Source organism: Zalophus californianus, chromosome 1 (genome assembly GCF_009762305.2).
Source record: "Zalophus californianus isolate mZalCal1 chromosome 1, mZalCal1.pri.v2, whole genome shotgun sequence".
Classification (NCBI taxonomy): Eukaryota; Metazoa; Chordata; class Mammalia; order Carnivora; family Otariidae; genus Zalophus; species Zalophus californianus.
The window spans coordinates 40,990,717-41,015,803 of NC_045595.1; the positions used below are offsets into that span (position 1 = coordinate 40,990,717).

The 25,087-nt window shown below is 37.6% G+C and overlaps 1 pseudogene; it reads left to right on the forward strand.

Annotated features, from left to right (window-relative positions):
- Positions 1–22,538: 22,538 nt before the first annotated feature.
- LOC113917561 lies at positions 22,539–23,661 on the forward strand (annotated as a pseudogene).
- The last annotated feature ends 1,426 nt before the right edge of the window (positions 23,662–25,087 follow it).

Below are 25,087 nucleotides of genomic sequence, written 5' to 3' on the forward strand. Positions count from 1 at the left end.
TTTCTTTGCAAAAGCTGTTGTGATCGCAAAGAATATAAACCTACTAGAAGCAGCTGATGCATAAAAGGTGAATATATCATAGACTCCAAGGTATTTAAATGAAGACAAGGGGAGAAGTACAGTTGGGACTCAGGAGAGGGGCACTGGAGAGCTGTTGAGAAACAAACTGTTACATTCTTGAAATTGCTTTCCTCAAGACTTCTGTTCCTTTGAACACTTGTTTTTATTCTCCTCTATAGTTTGGCTTTCTTTGCTTCCCTGTGTGCATGGCATAAGCTGAACACCCAACTATATCCCAGTTCACATACCCTCACTTCAATCAATTAGGGAAGGCTGACTCGTATCTCTAAATTCAAAACCTATAGGAGTATCTCATCAATCTAACTTGGGCCACATATGGATCCTGATTCAATAAATGGTGAAAAGGGACCAGGTCACAGATTAGGAACCTCAGTTTCAGTACCAATCCAGGGTTTGGGAGTGGGAGGTCAAGGGCCTGGGACATTACCTTACAATTTTTCTGTAAGAGGAAAAAAATATTTCCTCGTTTTTGCATTATTATGCTTTTCTGAATTTTTCAATGTGAATGCATGCCTCTTTTGCACTAATGAAAAAAAATTACCAAAAATTTAAAAAGAAAAAAAAAAGATGTCTACTAGGTTAGGAGAGGCCCTGAACATACCAGGTGGTCTCCCAATGGGGACAGCAGAGCCATGAATTATACCCTGCTTAAATTCTCATAAGAGGTAGAGAATACTCTGGCAAGGAACTTGATACAACTCTTTTGTCATCACTATACTCTTTGACCCTTCTGATTTCACTGAAGGTCCTAAAGGTCCCAGTAAAATACCTAATGGCAACGGGAAAACTCTGATGTGAGTCTAAGAAGCCAAAAGCATCAGAGGTCCCAGCTTTGTTTGACTCCCAAGAGAAAACAGGTAAGGAAAGGAAGTACAGTTGGGACTCAGGAGAGGGGCACTGGAGAGCTGTTGAGAAACAAAGCTGTTACATTCTTGAAATTGCTTTCCTCAAGACTCCTCCAGAAGGAGCATGATTTGATATAACATTCACTCCACTCTAGGAGAGAGGTATGTCAGGGCTTATGTCCCACCTTTAGGAAGTCTCCCTGACTGATTTTTAATTTTATAAAATGAATGGGCTTGAACCAAATAATATATAGATTTGAAAATATGTAGTTCTAAATATCTGGTAAGAGTAATTTGTAAAATAATGAGCTTTGGATATTTACTTGGTTTTTTATGACAGCTAAAGTATATCTTCAAGCTGTTTTGGCCTATGTACCAGAAAGGAAATTTCAATATTTAGGGTCTCAGTCATTTATTACAGAATAGGCCTTGTCATTTAGGAATAATCAGGTATGCAATGCACTGCTATCTTAATGGGTTTTTAAACCCTCCTTCATGGTTCATTAACATGGATGGACATAACTTCAGAGGTCATAAAGCACAATAGCTTTCCTACACTTAGTTGATAAATAGGTCAATCAGCTTACTTCATAGAGTCAACAACATTCTAGATAAGCAAAATTGAAACGAAACACAACTAATTGTATATGGAATGACCAAAATGTCAACTCAAAATTAATATCCATGCATTAAACTATTATCAACTATATGAGATGGCCTTTCCTTTTAGGCTTACTCTATCTCTATGCCACAATACTCTAATTCAGAGCGCATCAATATTTTTTTCTTTTTGAGAGACAGAGTAAGAAAACACAGTTTTGCATATATAAGTTAAATCTTCATCCAAAAATTTATTTTTATTATGGGAGCTAATTCTCAATACATTATACTCATTGTTCAGTACTGTTTTACTAATGTGCTTGCTGCACATTATTTTAGTTTCAAATCAATGTGGTTCTTTTTTTAAAAAGATGTGCTACACACCATAAATGTACTTGAATTCTTTCCCTGATAATCAAAAGTCTGTCAAGAGGTTTGCTAGCATCTGACTCTGATATTATACTGTTTGACATCATTCAATAATGTGTTATACACTGAGCAAACAAGTGTTACTCTTTAGTCTCCAACATATGTCAAAATAAATGGCTATTTCAGTTCTAGTTTTCAATGAGTGACATTTCTATGTGGTGTCATGTTTTGCTTATCGACCTTAGCTTCCTGGAGTGATGAGACTCAAGACCAAATATTACCTCTATTGTTCCCCAGCCTATTTTTAACAAGTTGTCAAATCCAAAGATCCATTCCAAACAATTTAATGAAACAGTCTATCATGCCTCATCTACTAAATTGCTTTATTATCTTCTGCACCATTGGTACCAAGACTAGACCCTGTCTACCAGTTTCTGATTTTGTAAACTTCAGTTCATATTTTTATGTAACTTTTTTTCACCATTGCTACAGGTTTTTGGATTCTTAATACACATTTACAAGATTATGTCTAGGGATAACCTTAAATAAGTGGGATTATTTAAAAGTTATCTTTGTAAGTTGCTTTATAGACATCATTGCGGAGGCTTACAAAGGAAGAGATTAAAAAACTGAATTAGATGGATCTATGCCAGACTCTCAACTTCAGTGTCAAAGTCTTACAGTGGAAAATTCAAAACTGCTTCACCAATTTAGTCTGAATTTCTGTGTTCATTTTTTTCCCTCTCCCAGTACATTTTCTGATGGTTAATATGACAGATACTCAGTTACATCAATTGTTCCTTTTTTCCTTAAAAGATGCTATAGTTTGTAACGTGGAGTCTTTTTGAAATTTCAAGTGAAGTCTATGCTTTCCCCATCTTTCTTATATATTATTTTTGCAAGTGGGTCATGGTGGTAAGAAGAGAAAATGTGCATATTTGAAAGTTGGGGAATACTCTTGAACTGAAAAATTATGTCAAAACAATGCATGTTGTAAAAAATCAAAGTACTAAACATGAAACAATTGTATCTAGCTTTACTATTCCTCACCCTGTCCCCCAATTACACAGAATCAACTACTTTCAAAAATTTTGATCTCAGATCTATTAATTATTACTTCCAAATCCTAAATAGTTCACTTACAGTGGTATTTCTAGATTTATCAGTATAAGACACTATTAAATGCTTAGTTAAAATATGAGGACTTAGGTCATTTATTCTGCCTTTTATCTCCTTACCAACATGTAATCAACACTGTAATGAGCGTCCCAAACTCATCTTTACCATCAGTGCCCCACAAAATTCATTGATTCACTCACCTGATAAACATGTATTGAGCAAGAAGTACATGACCAAGCCTTTTATAGGTGCTGGGAATATAGCAGCATGCACAACACAAGGCCTGCCCTTATAGAACTTTCATTCTAATCAGGAGAAAATAGACAATAGACAGAATATGCCAGATGCTGATAACATGTAAGAACAAAAAGTGAATGCAATGTAAGGGATTCAAGAGGATTATAGAATCATGTGAGAAGAGCTTTTTGACAAGGTAACATTTCAGCAAACACTGGAAGATAATAAAGGAATAAGCCATGTCAGTATCAGGCGGAATATGAAGGAAATTATCAGAAGCATAACTGGTCTGAAAAGGAGAGGTAAGAAAGGTCAGTGTAGGTGGTGCACAGTGAGTATGAGGCGAGTAGAGAAGATGAGAGGGTTGAGGCAGAAGGCAAGGAAGGGGGCGTTTTGCAGATTTTGGAGAACTTTGTTAGCCAGTGAGGAAATGCATGGTAAAATGAATGGAATGGGGGTCCCAGCAGCATCATGCATCAGAATGGAGATATACAATGTCTTCACCCACCATGTCTCAGACCTGGGCCTCTCCATCGTAGCCTTTGTACCACATAAGCACCACTAGATTCTTCTAATAATATTATTTTTAACAGTGTTATGGAAAGCCTACTGGAGTAGGGAAAAAACGATGGCAAGACAATGAACTTGTGTAAATCTATGCAAGGTGGAAACAAGCCTTGAACCAAGGCAGTGACAGTGGGTATACAGAAGAGTGAACAGACTTGAAAGAAATTTCCTAAAAGAAATCTGTGGCTATTTGTGGCTATTTAGTGGAGTGACAGGGCAGGAACAGATTCCCAGGTGTCTGTCGTAGGAAATGAAGAGATGCAGTCGAGAATTCAAGAGAGGAGGCAGGTTTGCTGACGTTTAAAATAAAAAGTTTATTACAGGATAATTTAGGTTCTAGGTACCTGTTTGGGTGTTTATCTTCATCACTACCATGTGAAAGCTAGCATTTCAGGGAGAGGTTTTTAAAATTCTTCCTTAGAATTTAGTGTGTGCTGTTACTTGTTGGATTAATAATTCTCATCCAGTTTTCTTCAATTAAGATGGAGTTGTGCACTTTGAAAAGGTGATAAGCTTAAAGCCAAAGGTTATATATCAGCAAGTTGATAGAAACTGGCATAACTATTCTGGTCATGTGAAAGTCCCTAACTAAAAATAAATTAATTAATTAATGAAAATAAAATAAAATAAAAGTGCCTAACTACCAGATAACCAACTTTAACATTCCATATCTTGTGGCTGCATCTGATTTCATTCAAAATATATTTGAGGGCTTACAATTTTCCAGATGCTACGCTAGGTACTGACACAAAAGTGAATAAGATACGGTCTCTATCTTATTCTTATATGGCAACATATTCCATTAATAAATTATGGGAGGGTCAATCGTAGCTCTACTGGCTGTTGAATAAATACTTTTTAAGAAGCACAAGGAAGGACAATTTTTTAAAATCATCTCACTGAATGTACTTTTCTAAAAATTTTAAACAATCCCTCAATGGAAAGCTTTTTAAAAATTATTATTCTGTTTTTCTTAATTTTCTTTTATAAATGATCCATCTAAAGTTTGGCAAATGTGTAGTATCTTCCCTTCCCTTCCTGTGGCAGAAATCACTAATCTGTCATAGACTTCTTTCCAAGTGAACTCTGGTACAATCTCAGAAATATTTTCTATAATAGAGCACAAGATAGCAGCAAACAATATTTTGTGTATATGAGATGAAAACTTATTGCCATCCAAGTCTTGAAAAGGCACTTCACAAAAGATAACAGGAAAAGAGCCTATGTACTTCTATAAAAAGATCAACCTCATTAGTCATCAGGAAAATGCAAATTAAAGTGACAATGAAAGAGTGATGTCTAAAATGAAAAACTCTGGCAATACTGTTTACGAGGATGCAGATCAACTGGATGTTCCACTGTAAATTATTTAGATTATAAATTGGTTCAAACTGTCTGATGGTACTTATAAGAGCTGAGTGTGTACATTCCCTTCTAGCCTGCAATCCACGCTTAGGGTCATACCTATGCAAAATATGTCCATATGTTTGCCAAAAGATATGTATAAGAACATTCATAGTAGCAGTATTCAAAATAGCCAGAAAAACTGGAAAAAACCCAAATGCCCATCATTATGCGGATAAATAACATATTTACAATATTATTATATATTAATAAGGAAAAGTAAAAACATCTTAAGTATATATTTTATAATGTAATGTATTATAAAAAAAACTTAAGTATATATATATATTATAATACTATACAGTAATGAGAACAAACTATTCTACTTGCACCAAAGATGAAACTCATCAACCCAATATTTAACAAAAAAAGCCAGAAAGGAGTATATGATATAAAATTTTGTTTATGTAAAACTCAAAACACAAAATTAGTCCAAGGTGTTGCAGGTTACCATTAGAAAGGATATCAGGGTTGCTGGGAGCTGATAGCATTCTAGGTGCTTGTTACATGGGTGGGCTCATTTTGTGGAAAATAAATTGAGCTGCAGTCAGATAATATGCATATGCACATTACAATAAATTAAAATAATTATATGCATATTATAGTAAATTAATAGCTTACTTAAAAAAAAAAAACCTAAAAACTTTGGCCATCCTTGAAATCCCACCAATTTTGGAATTTTTACTATTTTCAATTTGAAAACCCACTCATTCCAGAATTTTACTCCCACACGAACATCTGTGCTTTCATGATGGGACATCACTTTAATTAACTGTAAGAAAGTTTAAAAATAAAATTCCAGCTTCTAAAAATAACCCCAGGTTTCTGGTAAAGTGAATTTCCTACTTCTTCTAAATGGGCTCTGTTCATACTTCATTTGATTTTATGTCTCTATGTCAAAATTTGACTGCAAAATTTTTTTCAAAATAAGTGAAGTAAAATTTGGGAATAAAATACTTTTAAAAAGAATAATGTATCAAGTTATTAACACAATGACTTTGAACATTTATCAAAGCTCTTTCCCTCATGAGCTGGGAAAAGAGCAAATTGAAAGGTAAAAAATAAAATATTCAGGTATATTTTTCTAGTACTTTTTATTCTTCTTACTTGCATAACTTGTTTCTTATGCTTTCCCTGTGGAGTGTAAGATATTTGCTCTTTTCTGTTGATCATTATTTCTTTGGATGATAAATATAAATTCTGCCTTGCAGAATTTATTTGGGGAATTCTCAAATGCTTTTCTATATAACAACCTTCTAATTCAACTCACTGGGTTTATAACCACAAAATTAGAAGTTTTTAAAAAGAGAGAGAATACCTGAAATGATCTCTTTAATTCAGTTTTAGAAACTTCATTCTTTTTGCTAATGATTAACACAGAGGCTGGTTTGTGATCCCATTCCTGATTGAGGTAATGTGAGAGGAGGGGCTGTTGGGGCTTGTGGCAAGGTGCTTTTCTGCGACGCTCTGAAGGGTGTAGGTTTCTGCCTCTTCTATACCATCTGGGCAGCAGGAGTAAACATGGAATCAATCAATGAAAGCCAAAGCTCACAAACTTAATCAGCTTGACTATGATAAATAAACTTGTGGCTATTCATGTTTTTATAATTGATTTAATCTTATTGCAGAGCAGAATTTACAGAATTGGAATAATGAGCCATCAGGAAAGAAAAGTAAGGTGGACAGACTAGGTCCTTGATGGCATTACTGAGCTATTGAAATTGCCTCACCTGGAGCTGACATATACTGGACTTTGACAGGTAGGTGTGATAATAAATGTACTTTTTTTTAAAGATTTTATTTATTTCAGAGAAAGAGAGTACAAGCAGTCTATAAGGAAAAATAAAAACATCCTAAGTATTTGAGATGGACAAGTCTATTGTCTTTCAGACTTCCCCAAATTCTCAGTACAGTGCCTCAGACTGACAGGCACCTAATTTAACACACTATTCTTTTTAAAAGTATTTTATTCCCAAACATTTGCTGAATTTGCAATTTTTGCTTTTAGTTCTTGGAACCTAGAGCTAGAGGCATGTTTCCAGAGCTCTTCTCACTACCACATCCCACCCCCCTAACCTCAGGGTTACATTAAACTTATTTAAAATTGATTACTATATTGATGGATTTAATTAATTTAAACTTAAATTTCATTTTTTCTCTAAGGAGAGATTGCCTTTTTGAGCGCAGTATCTCCCTCCTCTCCATTAAGAATACATATGTTATCCCCCATGGTCAGTGCAGCATTATTCACAAGGGACAAGACATGGAAGCAACCTAAGTGTCCACTGACAAACTAATGGCTAAAGAAAAGGTGGTATGTATATGCAATAGAATATGATTCAGCCATAAAAAAGAAGGAAATCCTGCCATTTGCGGTATGTATGGAACTTGAGGGCATTATGCTAAGTGGAATAAATCAGAAAGAGAATGACAAATACTGTATGATTTCATTTAGATATGGATCTAAAAAAGCTGAACTCATAGAAACAGAGAATAATGGGGGCTGCCCGGGGTGGGAGGGTGGGGGAAATAGGGAAATGTTGGTCAGAGAGTACAAACTTCTAGTTGTAAGACGAATAAGATTTCTGGGGATCTACGGATCTGGGGATCTAACATAGAGCAAGATGACTATAGTTAACAAGACTTTATTATAGACTTGAAAATTGCTAAGAGAGTAAAACTTAAATATTCTCATGCCCCCACACACTGAAACTATGTGAGATGATAGAGGTGTTAACTAAGCTTACTGTGGTAATCATTTTGCAGGAATATGTACATGTACTAAATCACCACCTTAAAATGACACAAGATTGTATGTCAACTGTATCCCAACTAAGCTAGAAAAAAAAAGAAATAAAAATGTGTGCACTAGAGGCTATCTGTTACCCCACACCACGTGTGTGGTGGGGGGGAGGGAGTGAAATATCTCATTTAGTAGCATGCTGACACCAAAATGACAATGACTATGGCTCATCCTTCTATGCAATGTTCTGCAATACAGTAGAATTACACAAATATAAATATTTATGAGTTAATTTATCATATTCAAATAAATATTATGCCTAGATTACAAGGTGTTTTTTAAAATATTTTATTCATGTGTTTGAAAGAACACACATTTGTAACATTTCTTCCTTGGATAGAGTCATATTTTCTGAAACCTGATAGGCACGTTTTTATAAGATGCCTTGTACAATACATCAACAGCTAATGAAGAAGAAATAATGATGACGGTGCACTGTAAAATGTATTAGAACACTAATTAGACAATCGCAGAAATGCTTACTGATGGCTTTTAAACACCTGCTTGGTAATTTCTAAGCCTGGGTGTTACTTCATTTAACAATAGACGCTTAATTAGAAGACAGAGTTAAGATTAAATAATAAACCCAGGGCCACCCAGCATGTTCTATGCTTTTAACTTTCTACCTCATCCACAAAATTTAAGGAATGATCATTTCATTTACAGGGGAAGCAATAGAATAGATTTATCTGTTCCCTCAAGGCAGATTCTAATCGCTGTTATGAACCTCATTTCATAGAATGGCAGAGATTTAAGAAGGAGGGTGTGTGAACAGGGGTATGGGAAAGACGTGGGAGCCAAGAGCGCAAAGCTGATCATTTCCAGGTGTGATTTCTCCAGACACCAGGTAGCGCATTTCTCTGTGCTCAACAGAAACCAAATTCTGTTCCATCTTGGTGTCCTGCAATGGGTACCTATTGTTTTATGTGCTTGCCACCCCACTTGTACACACATTTACTTTCCTCCTATTTTTGGACCCACAAATACAGTGGAAGCTTACAATAATAAACATGATAACACCCAGTTCGCCACAGTAGGTGAGTGGTCTCTCACCATTCAGAGAGTGTTCTGTGGACCAGCAGTGCTGCCCTCACCCGGGAATAGAAGTGCACCATCTCTGGCCCTGCCCTTGACCTACTAAATCAGAACCTGAATTTTCATAAATTCCTCAGACAACGTACATGACCTTTAATTTGTGATTCACTGCCCTAGAGCACCTTATTATTCACATCCCACTCAGTCATAGCTTTGGATTCCCTGTAATGCTCTTGTGTCATTGTAACAAATACCCCTTTGTCCTTTAGCTAACCACAATGGGCTTCTCCTACCCACTACTAGAAGACGCCAGAGAGCCCCGCTTTACCTCTTCAATTTTATTTCCTAAAACAAATGAAACTTTACATTTAATTTCCAAAACAACTTCCTTTCCCTAAGCAGCCTTAAAGTAAAGATGGAGGGGGATTCAGATTGGGAGGACCTGAAATTAAGAGTTATTTGTTGTGGTTGAAAGGGTGATTCATGAGTCTTTGAACACAGAATAACTACCTATGTTCAGCGGCTCAATTTATTTGCAGGAAAGCCTGCCACCACATAGAAAAAAATGTTTTTAAGAATAATACTGTGCTGATAAATTCTAAGAAATAAAGAAGGATGGAGTGATAACCCGTAGATTAAGAGAGACTTAAAAGATACATTAGGTTAAAATACAGGAGCAAGAATAAACTCATATGTCTAAGGATTCACACTTGGTAAATAAAAATATTAAAAGTATTACTATAAAGTCAGGATAATGGCTACTTACGGAAGAGGGAAGATGTGATTGAGAAAGAGCATGTGGAAGGGATGTTTAGGTAGGTAGCAAAGTTCTATTTCCTAGCTTGATGATAGTTATAAAATGGGTCCTCTGAAATAATTTTTAAAGTGTACATTTGTTTTGTGTGGGATTTTTTTGTAAGTGTATTTTACTATAAAAATATATAAACAACAGCAAAGAAAAGTCTGGTAGGAGAGTTTAGGTCTACCTAAGAGCTGAAATACCTTTTCTACTTGTCAGTCTCTTTGTAATTGTGTCTAGGGCTTTTGCTTTAGTAGAATAATATTAAAGTCAACTTAAGAAAAAAAAGAAATACCTTTCCTAAACAAAAAAAAGCAAAACAAATATTGGGTATATTTTCAGGACTCATCATTCTGGATTCACCTGTTACTGGCTCATTTTTTTAAAAGGTTCTATTTCATTTTAGCATAGCAGGAATTGGTTTGTGTTTCACCATGGAAGCTTTAGATCCCAGATGCCCAGATGCTAACATGAACTCATTGTACTAATACAGGGCCCTTTACTCATCCTTATCTTGGAGAGAGGGGTAACCATAGTATCAACCTCAGAGCTTTTATAAGGGTGAGAGAATATGTATTAAACCACTAAATGCTGTGCCCCACCCATTTATGAGGACAAGAGCTGTTAATTTCTAGTAAAAGTTGTGAAAAGAGCAGGACTTTTGGGGTCTAATGATTTGGATTGAGTCCCAAAACTCATTTAAGCAGGGTAGCTATTTTCTGCCTAATTTCATAAATCATTTAAGTGTTCATTTGGGAAAAGTTAATTTGTAAGGCATTTTCTTCTATTTTTCTTAACATGTGGAAAATAATTCATCATTCAAATCCTAGACTATTGTCTTAGAATAATATCTAAGAGGTTGAAGTGCAGGGTCAGATCATTTGCACATTATGAGTCTTTTGAAATGTACCATATACTTGCATTGTATCCGAGATTAGATCATAAAGACAAAAAATTTTTTTTCAATCAATATTGTTTTCAAATCTTGATAAATGTTGAATCTAGTTCATGGGTACATGGAGGTTCACTGTATTATTCTCTTTATTTTTTATGCTTGGAAATTTCATTAAAAACATCTTCAGACTCAAAAAGATACATACATTAAAAATGCACAGCTTTTGTATGTTAATCATAGCTCAAATAGAGGAGTTTAAAAATGTACAGACTGAAGAAAAGAATCAAATCTTAAAAAAAATAGTTAAAGCGACCCTTAAAAATCTCTTCTGGAAGGAATTCTGTTGAGGATAGTCTAACATGTCCTCTTTATAGAACTCCAACGTGGTTAGTATTTCCTACTGAGTTGAAATAAATCATCTTTTTCTTTGGTTAAGCACCAGATAAAAAAAGGACTTGCCAATTTGATAGTTAAAAAATTGCATTTCCTCTTTTAATTTGTATTGCTCTGAATACTAGTGAAGTTGACCTTGTTACATTTTTTACATTTTTTAGTCCAATAAATGTCTTCTATTCATATCTTTGGCTCATTTTACAATAGGGTCATTTATCCTTTTATTATTATTCTCTAAGAATTCTTTATACATTACAGATATTAATTTCATCATATAACACATATGCCAAAGTTTCCCTCTTTTTTCTGTCTCATTTATTACCGTATATAGAAGATGTTAACCTTTATTCAGATACACATATGTATTTTTTTTCCTTTCTGCTTCCTTCTTTTGCCTTTCTACTTAGAAAATTCTCCCTTTCCATTTATCTGTTATCTATTTACATATATTTTTCTCCCTATTCTTTTAGGAGTCAATAAATTATGTAATATTTAATATAGTATATTTTTCATGATTTAGTTTTATAGTAAACCCTTGAACATGGGTTTGAACTACACTGGTCCACTTATACACAGATTTTGTTCAATACAGTACAGTAAGTATATTTTCTCTTATAATTTTCTTAATAACATTTTCCTTTTTCTAACTTGATTGTAAGAATATAATATCTAATACATATATAAAATATGTGTTAATTGACTATATTATCAGTAAAGCTTCAGGTCAACAGTAGACTATTAGTACCTAAGCTTTTGGGGAGTCAAAGTTATATGTGGATTTTTGACTGTGCAGTTAGGTGCCCCTAAAACCCATGTTATTCAAAGGTCAACGAATTCCCTTTGGCAGGTTATTTAGATACATTTTTGAAGTACAGCCCTAACTTGGTTTTTCCCCTCAAGTAGACAGTTATTACTTATACTGAAAATAAGTCCATCTGTCCTTATGTACTTGAATTTTCTTTTTCTTCATATTCTAAAAATTATGAACACAGGATGCTTTGTGTACATAGAATCTCTTTGTTATAGGTGACCATTCAAAAGTTGACAACAGGCAGCTTTAGTCTCAATAGTTGAATGATAGTCTCTATTATTCATTTTTCAGAAACAATGTACTTTTAGAAAATAAAGAAATTTTAGGGTCCCCATTTGTTTTCACAGGATGAGTAGAAAGGAGCTAGAATCTCAACTGTTCTGTAAGTAGTTCCGCTGCCCTTCTCTTGCATTGAAAACATAAATTTATGACACTACCATGAAGTCAAAATCATGGTACATGTAACCTTGAAATAATCTTGAAATTTCCATGATAGGGAAAAAGCTTCATTTTTATTTTGAAGATAAAGCTTAAAAATGTGAGTAGCCTTAGAAGAGTTTACATTTGACCTCAAAGAACTTTAGATATGCTACAGATAAGAGCCAACCCTAGGAGCAGGTATCAATGATAAGGGATCTTGTGACTGATGCGGCATGTTGGGGATGAAAAGAAGTTAAAAACATAGGATGAAAAATAGACACTTTCTATCGCTAGTCCTGCTATAACCTCCATTTCCAGAAAGACGATCATATCCTAAGTACAATCTAGCAATCCTTCTCTGGAAGACAGGCAGATGAGTCCATCTGTAAAAAAAAAATAGGGAATTCTCTAGGTCATACATTTCATTTCACCCTGGTGATGAAAATCCTAAGTCATAGTTTGATGAAAAGGATGAGATAAACAAGAAGAGTTACAAACTCCAGATACAACAGTCTACTACAAATACACGCGTGCTACATGAGGAGCAACCGAAATTCCAAAGAAAGAAAAAAAATGACATATATTGTACCTAGAATCCCAGGGGACAATGCTTATAACTTCAGGGAGGACAGAAATAACATTTAGATGACTTAGGTGATAAGTTTTCCTGACCCCAAGGGATGCAATGTTTCCACAGGAAGAGAACAACATAATTTTGGTGTTTATCTGGGGCAAGAGATAACCCTTCCCAGGGACACACTGACCTGGACTGATATAAGCTGAATTTATCACTAGTTTACCATACAGCTGAGAGGTTAAAACACCTGCAATGCAACAAACGTAGTATTTTACCAAAAGAAATAATTAACAGGATATTTATTCTTAAGCAACAGGATGGTCAAGGGAAGATACTTTCTTCGACAAAGAGACCAAAAGTGCTTTCCTTTTCAATTCTATTTTTGCCCTATTTAATTAATGAACTCCAAGCATTCTCCAATGCAAAATATTGTCTCTTTTACAAGAAAGGGAAAGGCAGTCAGTTCAGATTATAACTCCTTGCCTACACCTTACTCTACCTCTCTATCTCTTCCAAATAAGATAAATGTTTTCTCATTTATATTGCTCTTCCTTGGAAATTGACTCTTGTTAAGAATAAAGAGTAATGTCAAATCAAATTTTCACATGGTTGAAAGGCAAAAACAGAAGCTATTTCTGGTCTTATCCTAAGCACAATCCTTTACAGATGAAGTATTAGTGTGGCTTTCTTGTGAAATAGCATCTCTAGGATATTCTCCATTATTATTAAATGATATATCATTTTGCTTTTTATGTGGAGGTTAAATTGGACTGTACATATGTTTCCCTGTCAGTAATTTCATCTGTTTTTGTTTTTGTGGTCGTGGTCAGTTTACAGTGTCTGTTTATCGATTTAATGACCATCATTATTTGGACAATATCCAAATCAACACCTCTGTTCATTTTAACACACACACCTCTAACTGCCTGCTGGATATTTCAACTACTCCTCATGTCTACCTAAAATCTAGCATGCTGAATGCTAGTCTCACAATCTCTACTGTAGCCCACGAAGAAATTGCTTCATTTGCTGATTTCCTTTTTGGTCTATGATAGACATAGCAATGAGTGGGAGTAGAGTCAGAATCCAACATTAGCAGACTCAACATCTTCTAGTGAAAGATGAGGTTTGAAACACCTCATCATCCTTATCTCCTTTCCTATCCTTCCTTCCCTCATGTCTAATTATTCACTGGTTATTTTCCAATCCACAACTTCTTCCTTCATGGATGAAAGAAAGCAAGGACAACAGACAATGAGAACTATGACTTCACCCCTCCCTGTGTCCAGGATGGAGAGGTGTTTCACCTCTACCAGGGCCTGAGGAGAGTTCACCTTCACTCCCTGGATTCCTTCCTCACAGCATTATTAATGACACATTTCTATATAGCTTAGTGATCATACAGTTTTCTTTTATTTTTCTTTTATTTCCTTCCGGCATGTCAGATTCTCTCTCTTTTTTTAAATGGAGATCATCTATATTTAAGTCAACAATTATTTTTGGAGCACATAATACATGCCTGGTGCTGTCACAGAAAGGGTGCCTACCTCCAACAGGAGAGTCTGGAAAGGTCCTACGTTTCTAAAAGAAAGAGGAGAGGTATGCTGTTATGCTAGACACTGCAACATGACAGGTTTATGGTTATTCTTACAACACATCAGTGCTAGAGAACAAATAAGGTAAAAAATTAATTTGGAAGAAAACCTCATTAAGGGCTTGTGTGTTAGAGTACTGCTTTCAGGACACATGAAAGAGGTAAGAGAAGCTGTAAGAAGACAAAGGTTAGCAAGAAATCCAGCTCCCCATTGAAATTCCATGTGTGATTCTTCTGACACGGGTAATGGCTATAGAGGCTTTACCTAGCAGGCTTCCCCACACCAGACCTGGGACCCTGCCAGTGCATGGCAGTCTCTGAAGGGGAGTTCAGTCAAGGACACAGACCTCCTGGCCAGTCATGCTCTCCACATATTTACATTCCTGACCCAGAGCCTTCATTCCTAGTTCTCTTTATCCAAGGCTTCAGGCAGAGGTGTTCCTCTGGCACCCCTGCTGAGGCCTCCTTAGGCAAGTAGGGGGTGGGGTTAGATGGGGAAACCTTGAAGACACTTCTCTCCACTCAGACTCGGGACCTAGTATTTTTCTACACCTAGACCTCCCCCATTCCCTCCCCTCAGCTTCAGGGTCCATAATACTGCCAGAGTTTTTGTTCAAGGCTCCTGCTCAGGCGAACTTTTTCTGGCCCATCACGGGTGTGCAGTCCCATGGAGAGGAATGGAACAGGGGGAGTCCGCACCTTCTCCTGTGTTAGCCTCTTGCTATTACCTTTCCAGAAAGTGATTAAGGGCTTCACTATTTCATTTTTGGCTTCTTCCTTTTACTAGGAGCAAGACCCTACCAAATCCTTTGTGTAAATAATAAGGTCTTCTCTGTGAGGCAGAGAATTTTAAGGAAGCACCTTCTCTGGACAGACGCATTCAAAATGTTCCTCTTCCTCCTGGACCACAGGGCCAGGGCTTGGAACTGGAAGCTCAGGCCATATTTCACCCCTGTCCAAGCCCCACAACCACAAGGGTAGGCCAGCCCTAAACTGACAGTACTAGCAAAGCACACGGAAGGAGGAAGGGGCAATTTCCTACAGATAGTAAGGCTCTGGACAGACAACAGAGCCCACCTCACATGCCATAAGCAGAAAACAGCAGTGGCTACTGGCAGAAATGGAATGGGCCTTTAGTTATAAGCAAGAACTGCAGCGAGACAGAAGGTAAGGTGTGGATGCAGGCATAGAGACAGAAATTCACCCAACCATAACACAATGGAGATGAACATATTTATAATTAAAAAGAAAAAAATCACATAAAGGAACAAAGGCTCTTTAAACAAACACTCAAGAGATCTCACACCCATTGTATAATTGGAACTGTGATTAATACCTCGAGAAGAGAATATTTATCCAGTACTTTGTCAATGTTTGTTGTTTTGTGAACCATTAAAAGCTTGGATCTCTAGTCTTAGCTTTCTATTTCTATTGCTAAACTATAGCTTCTATCCACAAACTAAAGAGCAGATGAAATATAATTAGAGTATGTCTTTCAAGGAGAGAAAGGAATATGTAATAAGAGCCTTTCAAAACACCATTTGAGCTTGGAAAAGGATCAGTGCCAAACGTTGAACATTTTTCTGCTGCATGTGGCGATGTTTGAATTGGGGGACCCTTATTGGATAGAGAGATGATTGAAGTCTCACTGAATTCAAAAGTGACCTGAAAAACTACATTTGTCTTTCTTTCTTTGAAAAGGATTTGGAATCCAATCTTTACCCTCTAAATATAATATTTCAAGTGAGTACTTTTCAAAGACATTATAATGACCCTGATTTCTTTTTACACAGATATGTCCTTCCTAGGTAGAATAGTAATCTGACTTAAGTGTCTTTAAATACAGCAATACCATTTTACCTACTTTAAAAAGTCAATATGAATGTAATCACAGATCCTATTAATTATTGCACTTTCAAAATCTATTTTCACCATACTAAATGTTATGCTTTTAGAATGAATACAGTAGACTACTGATATTCGCAGGTTTGTGTTTTAAGATTTTGACAATTAGCAATGACTATGAATGTCTATGTCATGTAGTACTTTGTAATTTTCTGGAGACCTGCATTTGAATTGCCTGCTGGGAGGTAGATGATCAAAAATAAGTCACTTAGCTAATGATTGAGTACTCTTATCCAGCAGCTGCGTACCTGACAAACACCTATTTGCATTAACATAGATTTGCATTAACAATCAAGTTGCTTTATATTGTTTTTTTGTTTATATTGTTTATATTGTTTTGTATATATTGTTTATATTGTTATATTGTCAGAGGCGACTCTATTCTAACATATGTGAAGTGGGCTGATGATCTAACACAATGACTCTCAAGCCTGAGGGTGCATCAGAATTGCCCAGAGGGCTTTGTTAAAACACCAATTGCTGGGCTCCATCTCACCCCAGTACAATCTGAGTTGGAAACTGAAAATTTGCATTTCTAACAAGTTGCAAGAGTTCCAAGGGGGATGCTTTGAGAACCACTGATCTAAAAGATTTTATCTATTTCATCATTTGAAAAAAATTTTTTTTCAAAGCATAATTTCCTGAGCAAATACCAACAACAGTTTCACCAATACAATTTGTTCAATCACATAATTACAAGAGGTAATCTTAGTAAGAATTGATATTTTACTGATAACATTACCTGTACTGATGGTCAAAATTAAAAAAAACAAAAAAACAAACAAACAACTTTTGTACAGGTTGTTCAATAGGCACTTCACTGAGACAAGTAAGTCCTTTCCCTCTCTACCAATGCCATTCCCTTCAGCCTACTCAGGAAGTAAGCAACCAGGTGTTAATACCTGGTACAGTAGGGGACCTCTAGAACTTTTCTTATTGGTCATTGCCCTTGGTTTTAGAAAGCAAAGCATAATAGGAACCAGAAACTTTCCCTTGCCCAAGACAGGTCAGCCCCCTCCTTAAGAGGAAGTAGGTAGGGAAATGGGAGCCATTAATAAGGATTCTTTTCTTTTTAATGTTTCCTCTTACCTTTTGATTAATTTCTTTTATCAATGTCTTACTGTTTTATGTGTATTTATCTTTCATTTTCTTGGTTAAAGAAATGCTTAACTATTTTATTGTTTTTTAGTCATAATGTAAATGGGATTGTTACTTCTGTTTCAGATGCTTCACTGGGGTATAGAAATGCAACGATTTTTTTTTTTTTTTTTTTTTTTGAGAGAGAGAGACAGAGAACGGGAGGTGAGGAGAGAGGGAGAGAAGGAAACTTTTTTATTTGTTTTGCTTTTTTAGAAGTGGGAGGGGGAGGGAGAGGGAGAACCTTAAGCAAACTCCACGCCCAGCACAGAGCCTGATGCAGGGCTCAATCTCATGACCCTGAGATCATGACCTGAGCTGAAATCAAGCCAGATGCTTAATTGATTGGGCCAACCAGGCGCCCCAGCAACTGATTTTTGTATAGTGATTTTGTGTCCTGAAACTTAACTGAATGTATTTATCATTTCTAACAATTTTTCATAGAATCTTTACTTCAATAAAATAAGGACTCTTTTTAGTTAAAGAAGAGTTGGTAAGCTTATTTATGCTTGTTCCAGTAATGGAGGCTTTTTACAATGGAGTAACATCAAATTGCTATGAGTTCATGAGGCCCCCAAATCAGAATCACTCAGCCTTGTTCGTTCGGGTCAAAAATCAGAGAGGAATCTGAGAGACAAACTCTACTGTTAACAGCAGTTCACCTGTTCAAGCACCCTCTCTGCACCTTTAGAGCTGACGTGATGACAGCCAGATTAGGATCCAAGGATTTGGGAAGCAGCCACCTCAAAAATTCAATGAGACAAAAATGTCAATGATATTTTGAAAGTTGTCTCATACATAAACATATTACATAATAATGAATGCATAAGAATTTATCATCACCATATGTTTTTATATAATCATTGGCTTTCAAGATGTTCTAAAGCAGCACTAATACAGATATCCAGGGGGATGTCTTAGTCAAATCTTTGACAGATTTTCCTCATGTCCCTGTTGGTGAAATTTTTCATGGGTAAATTACTCTAGTTTAAATTTAATCACTTTTCCTCATTTGGTCCTTAGAGGAACAATTGTGTACCTCACAAAAAGCTCCCTAAATTTTAAGCTAATGATTTAAAAATATCACCTTTTCTTTCCTTTCTCATTTATTCAAATAAATAAGCACCTACACCTGGTGCTAGCCTAAGTACCAGGGCTATAGATCAATTAAGTTTGACTCTGTCCTCATGACACAACCAACATCAGCGAAAATTACAGGTTTCTTGGAGAGAGCATAAGAGTGGATTAAGTTTGAACTGAAGAGCAATATAGGGGGGAAGAAAAGCATGAAAGGAAGACTTGTCTTGGGAAACCGTTTTGTGTAGTGGAGAAAGAAGAACCGTATGGCTGGAGGACAGTGGGAAAGAGGGAGGGAAGGGCATAGAGACCACAGCATTCATGACCTTGTTGAAGATTTGGTCTTTAACTTAAGAACAATAGAAAACATTTGAAGAGTTACAGGGTAGGTGTGGTATGAGCAGATTGGATACGGTGTGGTATGAGCACTGTGGCTGATGCATTGAGGGAATGCACTAGAGAGGACTTGCATGGCGAGATGGTAATTATTGTAGTATTTTACACCAGACATGATGGTGGCTTGGACTAAAATAATAATAGAGAACATGAAAAAATAGGAGCCAATTGGATATACATTCAGAAGGAAAGACAATCAAGATACTTTAGTGATGAAGTGAATAAGGCAGAATCGAGGTAGAGGGAATTCTCAAGGTTATGAATAGTGATGTCACTTCCTCCAAGTTCAGGGACAGGGGAGATCAGGAGTTTATTTTCAGTTTGAGATACCAATGAGCATTCTTGAGGAGGTACCACAGGTATGCAAGTCCCTCTCCATAAGCCTGGAGTTCAAAAGAAATTAACTTTTAACCAAGTTGGTCATTAGTATCTGTAGAAGCAATGTTGTACAGTGGCTAGTTTAGACTTTGGATTCAAAGGCCTAGGGGCAAGACCGAAGACATCATGAATCCCCAGAGAAAGGTTTTGAACTAGCTTAGAAACTACCTTTTTCTTTTTAAAATGGTTTTATGGTTCCATTCCATGAGCATCCACATAATAAACATATTATGGTTCACTTAGTCTATATCTTGAAACCAGAAGAAATAAGCATAATGGATTTCCATTTGGCTCTACGCAGATGACTAGTTGACCAGAGACTGGATAAGGAGGCTAAACTCATAGGGATCAATAAACAAAATAGAGGAGGCGGAGCAAGATGGCGGAGGAGTAGGAGACCTGGATTTCCTCTGGTCTCAGGAATTCAGCTGAACAGGGATCAAACCATTCTGAACACCTACGAACTCAACAGGAGATCGAACAGGAGAGTAGCAACAACTCTCTGAACAGAGAAGCGACCACTTTCTGGAAGGTAGGACATGCGGAGACGTGAATCTGTGGCGATATTCGGGAGGATAGACGACGGGGGGCTGGGGGGCCTCCGTTGGCCGCTTCTGGCAAGTGCCAGAGCCGCGGAGCACAAAATCGGAACTTTTAGAAGTCGGCTCCGCTGAGGAACGTCCCTCCAGTGGCTAAGCTGGGGGTGGAACCCTCATGGGACAGTGTGGTCTCAGGACCCTTGGGGTCACAGAAAGACTGGGGGTGCCTGAGTGCGGCAGAGCTCCCAGGTATCGGAGCGGGGAAGCCGGCTGCAGAGACGGAGCCGAGGCGTGGGCTCTCAGCTCGGGGTGGCCATAGACTGTGATCCGCGGCCCAGTCGGGCCACTGCTCCTCCAGCAGGGACCCAACAAGCGGCAGAGCTGGGGAGACTCCCCTTCCTTCCCGGGGAGGAGCGGCGCGGGAATGCCCCGCAGGGATCTGCTGGGTTTGGAGACTCCACACGGGGTCCGGTGCCAGAGATAGAAACGCTCGGTCACAGGCCGGGTGAGCATGGAGTGCGGCCGGAGACAAGGGAGACGGGAGTGACTGCTTTTCTCTGGGGGCGCACTGAGGAGCAGGGCCCCGAGTTCTCAGCTCCTCCGGGTGGAGATTGGGAGGCCAATATTTTCACCCTGGTCCTCCAAAGCTGTACCGAGAGCTTGCAGGGAACAAAAGCTCCTGAGAGCAAACCGGAGCAGCTTGCTTAGCCCGGACCGGCAAGAGCAGGGCAATTCCGCCTCCGGCAAAGACCTTTGGGAACCACAGCAACAGGCCCCTCACCCAGAAGATCAGCATGAACAGCCAGCAAGCCAAGACCAAGTTTACCGATCAAAGAGAATGGGAAACTCCAGTGCTAGGGGAATATTGCACATAGAATTCATGGCTTTTTTACCATGATTCATTAGTTTTTCAAAGTTAATTTTTTTAAATTTTTTTTTGAATTTTTCTTTTTCCCTTTTTCAACCAACATCTTATCAATCCCTTTTTTAAAAAAAATTTTTTAATTTTTCATTTTTAGAGTCATATTTTATCCCTTCATAGTAGTTACCCTTATTTTTGGCATATATATATGAGTTGTTCTCTCTTTAAAATTTTGAGATACAGTTTCCTCTAACAGATCAAAATATACCCTAAATCACTAGTGTATGGCTTTGTTCTAGTCTCCTGCCTGATCACATTCTCTCCCTTTTTTTCTTTTCTTTGTTTTTTTTTTAAATCTTCCTCTTTCGTTTTTCAAACTTCTTATCATATTAATTCCTTTTATAAAATCTTTTATAATTTTCATCTTTACAATCATCTTCCATCCCTTCATTGTATCAACCCTTATTTTGTACATATATAAGTCTTTCTTCCTTTAAAATTTTAGGAGGCACTTTCTTCTAACAGACCAAAATAAGCCCAAAATATAGTGTGTGGCACTGATCTGTGCACTAGCCTGATCATATTTGATCATATTCTGTTTTTTTTGTTTTGTTTTGTTCTGTTTTTGTTTGTTTTTATCTTTTTCTTTTTCTTTTTTTCTCTTTCTTTTCTCTTTCTTTCCCTTTCTTTTCCCCCGGTTTCAGGTCTTTTCTGATTTGTATAGAATATATTTGCTGGGGACATTGTTAACCTGTTAGCATTTTGTTCTCTCATTCATCTGTTCTCCTCTGGACAAAATGACAAGACGAAAAAAATCACCTCAGCAAAAAGAACAAGAGGTAGTACCATCTGCCAGGGACCTACTCAATACGGACATTAGTACGATGTCAGACCTAGAGTTCAGAATCATGACTTTAAAGATACTAGCTGGGCTTGAAAGAAGTGTGGAAGTTATTAGGGAAACCCTTTCTGGAGAAATAAAAGAACTAAAATCTAACCAATTCGAAATCAAAAAGGCTATTAATGAGGTGTAATCAAAAATGGGGGCACTAACTGCTAGGATGAATGAGGCAGTAGAGAGAATCAGCGATATAGAAGACCAAATGATAGAAAATAAAGAGGCTGAGAAAAAGAGAGATAAACAACTACAGGATCATGAGGGCAGAATTCGAGAGATAAGCGATACGATAAGATGAAACAACATTAGAATAATTGGGATCCCAGAAGAAGAAGAAAGAGAGAGAGGGGCAGAAGGTATATTGGAGCAAATTGTAGAGCAGAGAACTTCCCTAATGTGGGGAAGGAAACAGGCATCAAAATCCAGGAGGCACAGAGAACCCCTCTCAAAATCAACAAAAATAGGTCAACATCCCGACATCTAGTAGTAAAACTTACGAGTCTCAGAGACAAAGAGAAAATCCTGAAAGCAGCTCGGGAGAAGAGATATGTAACCTACAATGGTAGAAACATTAGATTGGCAACAGACCTATCCACAGAGACCTAGCAGGCCAGAAAGGACTGGCATGATATCTTCAGAGCATTAAACGAGAAAAATATGCAGCCAAGAATACTATATCCAGCTAGGCTGGGTCATTGAAAATAGAAGGAGAGAGTGTCAGAGCCGCTGCCGCCAAGTCCGGATTCAACCTTGCGTGCCGCTGACGCCCGCCCGCCCGACGTGCACTCCCGATTCCTTTTGGTTCTAAGTCCAAAATGGCAACTCTCAAAGATCAGCTGATTCAGAATCTTCTTAAGGAAGAACGTACCCCCCAGAATAAGATCACAGTTGTTGGGGTTGGTGCTGTTGGCATGGCTTGTGCCATCAGTATCTTAATGAAGGACTTGGCAGATGAACTTGCTCTTGTTGATGTCGTGGAAGACAAACTGAAGGGAGAGATGATGGATCTCCAGCACGGCAGCCTTTTCCCTAAAACACCAAAAATTGTCTCTGGCAAAGATTATAATGTGACTGCAAACTCCAAGCTGGTTATTATCACAGCTGGGGCACGTCAGCAAGAGGGCGAAAGCCGTCTTAATTTGGTCCAGCGTAACGTGAACATCTTTAAGTTCATCATTCCTAATATCATAAAATATAGCCCAAACTGCAAGTTGCTTGTCGTTTCCAATCCAGTGGATATCGTGGCCTATGTGGCTTGGAAGATAAGTGGCTTTCCCAAAAACCGTGTTATTGGAAGTGGTTGCAATCTGGATTCAGCCCGGTTCCATTACCTAATGGGGGAAAGACTGGGAGTTCACCCATTAAGCTGTCACGGGTGGGTCCTTGGGGAGCATGGAGACCCAGTGTGCCTGTATGGAGTGGAGTGAACGTTGCTGGTGTCTCTCTGAAGAATCTGCACCCTGACTTAGGCACTGATGCAGATAAGGAACAGTGGAAAGAGGTTCACAAACAGGTGGTTGACAGTGCCTATGAGGTGATCAAACTGAAAGGCTACACCTCCTGGGCCATTGGACTGTCTGTGGCAGATCTGGCCGAAAGTATAATGAAGAATCTTAGGCGGGTGCATCCAATTTCCACCATGATTAAGGGTCTCTATGGAATTAAAGATGATGTCTTCCTTAGTGTCCCTTGCATCTTGGGACAGAATGGAATTTCAGATGTTGTGAAGGTGACACTGACTTCTGAGGAGGAGGCCCGTTTGAAGAAGAGTGCAGATACACTTTGGGGGATCCAAAAGGAGCTGCAGTTTTAAAGTTTTCTAATGTACCACTTCACTGTCTAGACTATAGCAGGATTTTAGTTGGAGGTTGTGTATATTATCCTTATTATCTGATCTGTTACTCAAGTAATATTAAAATGGCCTAAGAAAAAACGTCAGTTTCCTAAAGTTCCAAATAGGAATGGTTCACCAAACCCTACAGCTGTATCCTGGTACTGGATGATACCTGTCTTTGTAGTCCTAAATTGGTTAACGTAAGTTAGCCCCACCGTCTCAGAGGCTCCACTGCCAGAGCTGCGGTTGCTCTGCACACCAGATGTGTGTTTACTGTGTGTCACTTCAGGTTCCTTCCCCCAACACCCGACATGCCTAGTCTATCTTTTCCCATCAGTCATGTTCTGGGATCCAATGTATAAAATCAATATTGCATGTATTGTGCGTAACTGTCCTAAAGGATCTTACTTTGTGTACCATGTATGTCAGAATATAGTGTACATGGCCATATAATGTAAAAAGACAATGCAGCCAACTAAGTGTCATACCAACTAAAATACCAAATAAATTTTGAACGGTGACTCTTTTTTGAAAAAAAAAAAAGAAAAGAAAAGAAAGGAGAGATAAAAAGCTTCCAGAACAAACAAAATCTAAAGGAATTTGCAAACACGAAACCAGCCCTACAAGAAATATTGAAAGGGGTCCTCTAAGCAAAGAGAGAGCCTAAAAGCAGCATAGATCAGAAAGGAACACAGACAATATACAGTAACAGTCACCTTACAGGCAATACAATGGCACTAAATTCATATCTCTCAATACTTACCTTGAATGTAAATGGGCTAAATGCCCCAACCAAAAGACACAGGCTATCAGATTGGATTAAAAAACAAGACCCATCAATATGCTGTCTGCAGGAGACTCATTTTAGACCCAAAGACACCCCCACATTGAAAGTGAAAAGGTGGAAAACCATTTACCATGCTAATGGACACCAAAGGAAAGCTGAGGTGGCAATCCTTATATCAGACGAATTAGATTTTAAAACAAAGACTGTAATAAGAGATGAGGAGGGACACTCTATCCTACTTAAAGGGTCTATCCAACAAGAAGATCTAACAATTGTAAATATCTATGCCCCTAACATGGGAGCAGCCAATTATATAAGGCAATTAATAACAAAAGCAAAGAAACACATTGACAACAATACAATAATAGTGGGGGACTTTAACACCCCCCTCACTGAAATGGACAGATCATCTAAGCAAAAGATCAACAAGGAAATAAAGACTTAAATGACACACTGGACCAGACATATTCAGAACATTCCATCCCAAAACAATGGAATACACATTCTTCTCTAGTGCCCATGGAACATTCTCCAGAATAGATCACATCCTAGGTCACAAATCAGGTCTCAACCGGTACCAAAAGATTGGGATCATTCCCTGCATATTTTCAGACCACAATGCTTTGAAACTAGAACTCAATCACAAGAGGAAAGTCGGAAAGAACTCAAATACATGGAGGCTAAAGAGCATCCTACTAAAGAATGAATGGGTCAACCAGGAAATT